Source organism: Tenrec ecaudatus, chromosome 7, assembly GCF_050624435.1.
Source record: "Tenrec ecaudatus isolate mTenEca1 chromosome 7, mTenEca1.hap1, whole genome shotgun sequence".
Lineage (NCBI taxonomy): Eukaryota > Metazoa > Chordata > Mammalia > Afrosoricida > Tenrecidae > Tenrec > Tenrec ecaudatus.
This window is the reverse complement of record NC_134536.1, coordinates 107109876-107116372: the sequence shown is the minus strand read 5'-3', so window position 1 is coordinate 107116372 and position 6497 is coordinate 107109876. Positions and strand designations below refer to the sequence as shown.

The window sequence follows — 6497 nt, the reverse complement described above, 5'->3', positions numbered from 1 at the left end:
CACCTTTCTTCTAAATGGATGCAAATTCAGACCTCCTCCAGTCTGTTGGCCAATAACTTTTTTTCCAAATTTCTTGTCATAAACAAGTGAGTACTTCCAGTACTTTATCAGTATGTTGAAACACATTAGTATTCTATCAACTCCTGGAGCCTTAATTTAGACTAAAGCTTTCAGTGCACCTTGGTCGTATTCTTCAGTGGTTCTTGCTCATAGGCAACTTCTTGAAATGGTTGTTTGTCAACGAGTTCTTTGTACAGTGACTGTATTTTTCCCATCTTCTTTTATTTATTCATTTATTTTAAATCATTTTATTGGGGGCTCATACAACTCTTATTACAATCCATACATCAGTTGAATCAGGCATGTTTGTACATATGTTGCCCTCATTCTCTTCTAGACATTGACTTTCTATTGAGCCCTCAGTATCAGGTCCTCTTCCCCCCCCTTCCCCCGCCCACCCTCATAAGCCCCGATGGATTGTACATTGTTATTATGTTCATTTCTCACACTGACTGCTGTCGCCCTTTCCCTGCGTTTTCTATAGTTCTTCCCCCTGGAGAGGGCTGTATGGTTATGTGCCAAGCACTACGATCGGTTCCCCCTTTCTCTCTTCCTCTCCTTCTCATCCCCCTACCCTTCTGGTATCACTATTCCCACACCTGTTCCTGGATTCTGTGTGTCATGTGCGCCCCTCTCTTATCTATACCTGTGTACATGTTCCAGCCTAGTCTGAATTGAGAAGCAGCCCTGGGGGTGAGGCAGCCTCAAGGAACCAGAGGGATATAGTGTGTTTCAATGATGCTTCACTGCACCCTGGTGACTCATCCCCTCCCTGTGGCCCTCTGAGGGGAGATTGTTCCACTGTCTACAGATGGGCTTTGGGTCTCTGCTCCCACCCCCCTCATTCTCAACCATATGTTTGTTTGTTATGTATCTGCTGATGCCTATTTTAGCATCTTCTTTTGATGCTTCCTGTATCATTCAATATTTTGCCTGTAGAATCTTTAAATACTTCGATTCAAGAGTTGAAGCTTGTCTTCAGGTCTTTTAGTGCAAGATCTTCTGTGTGCATAGTCTTCATGTTTCCAATTATAGGTAATTGTGCATTCAATATAATATTTTACGTTTTTGAACTGCCCTTGAAGTGTTCTGTTCAGTTCTTTTACTTCTTCATTGCTTCCATTTGCCTTACACACAAATTAGAGTAACTTTTAGAGTCTCTTGTTACATACACTTTGGTCATTTATGTCTGCTTAATGACCTTTTGTTGTCGTCATGTGTGATTTTTCTGGACATCTCCCCACACTCATGGGGTCTTCTGACATCGGTGTTCTGTTCAATGCATCAAATCTGTTTTTGAGATGTTCTCAAAACTCAGGTGGAATATGCTTAAGGTAATCGCTTCTTGGCCTTTTGGCTAAGATCAAGTGAAATATACTTAAGGTCATATTTTGGCTATCATGGACTTGTTTTAATTTTCTTCAATTTCAACCTGCACTTACATATGCGAAACTGATGATCTGTTCCCTGTTTTGCCTACTAATATTGAGTTACTAATATTTTCCTTTATCATCTCTTCCTGCAGATATATATTCGATTTTATTTCTTTGTATTCATCTGGAAAAGTTCATGTATATTTTTGTCTCTTTTGTTGTTGTTGGGGAAAAAAGGTGCTTGCAATGAGCAAATTGTTGGTCTTGCAAAATGCTCTCATGAGCTCCAGCTTCCTTTCTATAAGGTAGGCCAGATTTTCCCACTACTGAGCCTTCCCCTTTGTTTCTACTTTTGTTATTCCAATCACTAATGATTTACACTGAATCTCAATTGCATGTTTGCTCAATTTTAAACTGAAGAGCTTGATAAAATCTTTCATTTCTGCATCAGGAGTTTTAATGGTTGATGCATAAATTCGAATTATAGTTGTAGTCACTGGATTTTTAGACCTGGAAATAATATCTATATAGAGAGAGATATTATCCTATCACAGACAGCATTGCATTTCCTACTAGATCTCGAAAGGTTATTTTCTATGATGAATGCTATGTGATTTCTCTTGAATCTACCATTCCTGGCTCGTAAACCATAAAGTATTTTCATTAAAATGGCCAAACCAGTCCATTTCAGCTTATTAACACCCAGGATAGTGATCTTTGCGTGTGCTATTTCAATTTTGCGTCTTCTAATTTTCCTAGATTCACACTTGGTACTTTCTGAATTACGATTATTTATAGATGTTTGCAGCTGTTCTCTTCTCATTTGACTAGCGCTCTATCGGCAAATGAAGGGGCAATGGCTTTGCTCCAGGAGGTGTTACTCCATCCACATTGTGACGGTGGACTCTTCTTATAGAAGGCAACCCTCCATCAGTCATATTTTGAGTGCCTTCTGTTCTGCGGATCTTACATTCTTTCAATAGAGCTCATTATATTTTGTTTCTATACATGAGGTTTTTAGTATCTGACAACGTGTCTATGCTCTCCATTAGGTTTTCAGTGGCTCATTTCTCTGAAATGGGCAATTCATTCATTCTCATAGAATGTAGAACATATTTACTCAAGGTTTCCTTTAATACTCAAAACCAAATATGTATCTGAGAGCCTTATGAATTCACAAATCCTCAAAAATTTTGCGAGGTAATGTATTAAAAATAGTAACATAAATGTTAAAGGAACCTCACATTAATTAATACAAGTAAAATAACTTTTAAATATAACCTATTAATATATATTCTTATTAAGTATCCAATATAATCAATAGCAATAGGTCAAGGACAATTAATAATATTTTAGTTACTACAAACAGATCTTAAAATCCAATATATATTCAAAATAAACAGAGATACCAAAAATTTCTTAAGCAGTAATATTACATATGCAAACATATAGAATACACACAGATAAATAATGCTAAATCTAGTATGTATATGAGAGTAAGTTGATTGTTAGTCAAAGTCCACTTTGCCTCTGTCTGCAGTAACATTCTTTCTGTGTGTTGTTGAGTTAATTTAGATAAAACAACTCTTCTTTGAACTGCCTGTGTCTGAGGGTAAAAACAGACCGGCAGTGAAATGTCATTTGGAAATCCTAAGGAGCATTCATACAGGCAAGGCAGGCCCTTCTCCTGCTCTTTCACTCTTCTATTGATCGCAAAGTTTAAAGATTAATTATCGCTCCAACATGCAACTTGCACCATGCTAAATAGATCACAAACTAAGACAAATCCCTATATGACTGGCTAATGAGCACCAGTCAAGACTGTAACATAAAATAATAAGACAATTCATTAGTAATTGTGGTTTTGTGCTGTGTGAAAAACTCCAAAACCAATTATAAAAATATTGTAGCACTTGACACCTGAAAGTGGTGTACATTCAATGAGGGGAATAAAAAAGAGAGAGATTGGTATATTATTGGGCAATGAGAGGTGAGGACTCAGTGTAGAAATGAAATATTGCTCGCTCTCTCTCTCTCTGTTTTTTTCCCAATGTCATCGGAAATACCTGTTAAACTTATACTGGTGCAGCATTTTGAAGTCAGAATTAGGTGTAGGTGAAACGGAAAGGAAAATTCAAAAAGTTGCTTAGTATTGCCCAGTTGGAGCAGCTGTATGCAGAATCCTAAAATAGTTTACAGGAAATGTCCATTGTCTTTCAAATCTATGTTCCCTCATACTTTTTGAAGCGCTCTGTTTTAATATGAGGGTAAGTAAAGAGTACTGCTATTATGGTCCATGCATGCACATATTTATTGCAAATGAAATGTGCTTAAAATTTTCTCGGTGAGCAGTGAATGACTGTGCAGAAAATTTTTCTCAGTAGTTGACTCACCTTAGTCTTTTACAATTTTTGAAAGAAAAATAATTCCAATTGTGTTAATCTGGATTGACTACTGAAACAAATCCAGAGACACTCATATGTGTATAAGAAAGAGCTTTATATAAAGAGTAATTTTACATTATGAAAATATCCCAGCTCAGTCCAGACTTAAGTCTGATATTAGTCCATATGTCTGATACAAATCTACAAATTGTTCTTCAGACTTACACAACACATGCAATGACGCCGAATGCAGGAAGATCACAGGCCAGAGGGTGGGAAGTTTTGTGGATCCAATGGCGGTGGAAGCATCTCAGGGTTGTTATTGGTCTCCATGTGGCTCCTCCATCTGCAGGCTGTGGTTTTATCAGCTTAGTGCTCTGTGTCTTTTCAGCAGCAAGATGAAGCAGAGAGAAAGTGTATATGGCCTCCAGTGAGCTATTTATCTCTGAAGTGCCTCCAAATGAGGTCATCAAGCTGCGACCTAATTGACAGAATAAGCTCTACTCCTTCACTCTGAATAGTCTCAAATTGACACCAGATTATGTAACTACCACCCCAATCAAGGCAGTTGTCTTTAGAAGGAATCTACAGTTAATTCCCAGGTGATTAAGTCAGCTAAAATGTTGTTGGTGACTGGGTGAGATTTCACAATAGTAAACTTGATAGATTCTCAAATAAATAAGACAATATAACCACAGTCACTTTTTAGGAGGTAAGTACAAGAAAATAGAAAATTACAGTAGTGAGATAAAGACCAAAAATATATATAGTGCATAGGAGTTTTTGTGTGTAATCATGACCAAAGAATGAGCTCATTCTTCAAGGACAAGAGCTGTGCTGCAGAAATTGCATCGGGAAACATCACCCTATAATCCTAAGGCCCCGATCTCATCCCAAGACTTTTTCTGTTCTCTAAACTCTAAGATGATTTCAAAGTTATGTGATTTGAGTCCCATGTAAATGCTAAAAAAAACTTGCTGTTTGGCATGTAAATCAAAGTGCACATAACTCTCAGAGAAGGATTAGAGGGATGGAACCGTTTCCTTAAAAAATATTAATGTATCTCCAGGTGGAAGATATGCTGAGAAAATAATGGCTTCATCTTTTGAATTTGATATTTTTGTTTTATAAAGGTGGCTACAATTTAAAAGCAATATTTTTATTATCCTTGCATATGTGAGTGTTTGTATGCATGTGTGTGAATATGTAATGGATCTTCCCACAAACTTTTGGAAACCCACTTACCTGTATGTATTAAGAGAGCTGGAGAAACAGTGGTTAAGCCTCTGTCTGATAACTAAAAAGTTTGCATTTGAATCCATCAGCAGGAGGAAACATCTGGTTCTCTGTTCTCATAAGAATGACAATTTAGAAATACCTATGGGACAGTTTACTCTTTCATGGAGGAGTAATTATGAGTGTAAAGCTGACTGAACAATACCTAGCAACAAGAACAACATATATACAAGAAGGTTTCAAAATAGTTCACACAAAAATCTGTTTTTCCAGAAACTTTTTGAAGCCATCTTATACATCTTAATCTATGACTATCGGTGTGCAAGCACAGATGGAAGGGCACACAGCTTTACCACAGAGCTTTAAACCTGTTTATTCCAGTTTGACCATGCCACCAGAGTTTGCATTTCCACTCCAGATACACTGAATCAGAATCTGCATTTCTATAGACATAAGAATCACTTGGGGGTAGTGTGGAGGGAGGGGGGAAAATGAGGAGCTGATACCAAGGGCTCAAGTAGAAAGTAAATGTTTTGAGAATGATAATGGCAACAAATGTACAAATGTACTTGACACAATGGATGGATGTATGGATTGTGATAAGAATTATACAAGCCCCCAATAAAATGATTTTAAAAAATAAAAGTCATGGTAAAAAAAATCACTTGGGGACCTAGTTAAATGTAGATTTTAATTCAGTTTATGTGGGGTGGGAAATGCACATTGTCCGTAGGGGGTAAGCTAGAATGAGCCATCAGGAAGCCCTCCTGTACTGAATGAGGTTTTTGACTTACTGCAGCTGGTCGGTGGATGGCTGTAATTGAAAATTTGAAGGCTTGTATGGTGGCACTTCCAATTTTCCTCCCTTACGCTGCCTCCAAAATACAAACTCGCTGCCATCAAGTCAATTCCAACTCGTGGCGACCCTATAGGACAGGGTAAAACTACCGCTGTGGGGTTCTGAGACTGTAATTCCTGATGGAGTAGACGGGTCCCGTAAACTATAGCCATTATGAATGGTTCTGAAATGGCAAGTTTCCTAGTATTTTAAACTGACGGCCTGGGTGTGCGACTACTGTCCGAGAGCTTTACATCCAGGGACTGCCCATCCAACTCTCTGTAAAGTCAAAACCAACAAATCTCATTGCTGTTGAGCCTTTTCCAACTCCTTGTGACCCGTAGAAGGGGGCAGCACTGCCGCACTGAGCTTCTCGGGCTGTGAATCTAGATAGGAGCAGACATCTTGATCTGTCTCCAGGAGTGGCTGGTCGTTCAACTGGCTGACCTTGAGGTTAGCGATCCAACTCATAACACATGACAGCGCCCTCCGTTTAAGTGCAATTAATTTGGGATAGAGGAAGGTGAAAAGATCGCAGAGACATACAGTGAGAGTAATTAAAAACAACAAGCTTGAAAACATTTGGATAAGATTTTTCAAAGTGTT

The 6497-nt window shown here is 38.1% G+C and overlaps 1 pseudogene; it reads left to right on the top strand.

Moving 5' to 3' along the window:
* Positions 1 to 1397: 1397 nt before the first annotated feature.
* LOC142453894 (U2 spliceosomal RNA) lies at positions 1398 to 1526 on the top strand (annotated as a pseudogene).
* Positions 1527 to 6497: the final 4971 nt, after the last annotated feature.